General features: G+C 43.6%; 1 long non-coding RNA gene across 1 annotated transcript; it reads left to right on the top strand.

Moving 5' to 3' along the window:
- Nucleotides 1-1,326, top strand: LOC105548706. Its single transcript, XR_001007433.1, has 2 exons — nt 1-234; nt 1,030-1,326. It is a non-coding gene; the product is annotated as an uncharacterized LOC105548706 (long non-coding RNA).
- The last annotated feature ends 284 nt before the right edge of the window (nt 1,327-1,610 follow it).

The following is a 1,610-nucleotide window of genomic DNA, read 5'->3' as shown; positions in this document are numbered from 1 at the left end:
GCTGGAGTGGCCGGACCGCCGCCCCAGCTCAAGGACCCGTTAGACCCGCAAACCGCAGTCCCTGCCCCGCGGGCTTCCTTTACTTTTTGGGAGTGGGGCGGGGTGGGGGGGCTTCCCTGCTTTTTCCACCACAGCCGCTTCTCCCGCCGCAATGGGGCTGATTCTTATAAAAAGTTGTATTAAAGAGCTGACTGCAGCCGAGAATCGATCAACAAAAACGACCAGCCTCTCTGGGTAAAATAGCTGTGCGTTTTTCAGGGCACTGGAATTGATCTATACGTATCAGAAAGACACCGACAGCCCGCTCTCAGCAGCTTCTTGGATGCTCTTCACTTTCTGTCCAGGCACATAAACACCACGGCACCAACCCTCCTTCCTCCCTAGTAGCCCATACTTGTGGAGGAAGAAAAGGAAAATAAACTGACATGTATTAATTACTCACAATGGGCCAGGCACCGTGCTACAGTGCTATGTATATGATTTCGCCTCTTTAGAATACAAATCTGCACATTTTATTAGTATTAACTGGAAGGAGGGTGGTAGAGAAAACAGTAAAGACGTGTTTTCTCTCACAATCTGACATATCTATGATTGAGTGATTGATTGTTTTTCATTTAACAATTATTAGGCCTTACCAGGCTTAGCAGGCACAGTTGTAGGTGCTGGGAATACAGCGATGTACAAAACAGAAAAGATACTGCTTCTTGACGTTCTAGCAGGCAATTGTCATTAATTCCTACTAACAATTTAATAGTTTGTCGTTCTTTTAAGTCACACTTCTTCAACTTCCCCATTTCTGAATCCCAGGTCTGGATCTTTATGAAATCTGATGGGAAGATGGGGTTGGGGGGACGGTGAGGGGCAAGTTGCCAGGAGCAGGAAGGAACATCCACCCGACTGTGACTAAGATGAGCTTTATGCCAGTCCAGGAAACAAACCATTTGACCTTAGGCAAGACTTTTAAATGACTAGTTTTTTCATCTGTAAATCAAAGAGGTTCAATTAAATGTTCAAAATGTTCCTTTTCAGGTCTATCCATGGCCTTCTCAACAGATGACTTCAAGTTGATTTCGTGCTTTATTTCTTAAGAATAGTGACTAACCTACGGGATCTGATTCAATTTATTAGGAACACAGTGCCACCTTCCAAAATTACTTACCTAAGAGGACTGAGCCTGCTGTCCCTGGAGCAGTTAGCTAAAACAGTGCCTCAGTACGGAGTGTACCTGTGTTAACTTCTAGAGTGCTGTTTCCGGCAGCTGCTGAAATCCACGCTGAGGTTATCAAGCTCATCCTACAAAATAAAGCAAGTTCTTTGCAATTTAAAGCAAAAATCTGGGCTCATTTTTAGAGTTTTGGGGGATGTGAAAGTTGTCGTAGGTAAGATTCCAGGAAAGCTAAGAACTAATGATGCAATTACAGTCACTTTCAACAACTTTGGGGATTGGGTTGAGGAAGGTGTGAAATTGGGAAATATAATAAAAGGCATTATATTAGTGACTTTCTAGAGTAGCCCTTGGCAGTCCTGTCTTTAAAGAGTAATAACTGGAAAAAAAAAATGGATGGTAATATGCTGCATCCAAGAACCTTGCCTCTGGTGAGGGTAATTTG

Source organism: Mandrillus leucophaeus, unplaced genomic scaffold, assembly GCF_000951045.1.
Source record: "Mandrillus leucophaeus isolate KB7577 unplaced genomic scaffold, Mleu.le_1.0 Scaffold42, whole genome shotgun sequence".
NCBI lineage: Eukaryota > Metazoa > Chordata > Mammalia > Primates > Cercopithecidae > Mandrillus > Mandrillus leucophaeus.
Note: the sequence above shows the minus strand (reverse complement) of the source record. Positions and strands in the feature narration are given on the sequence as shown.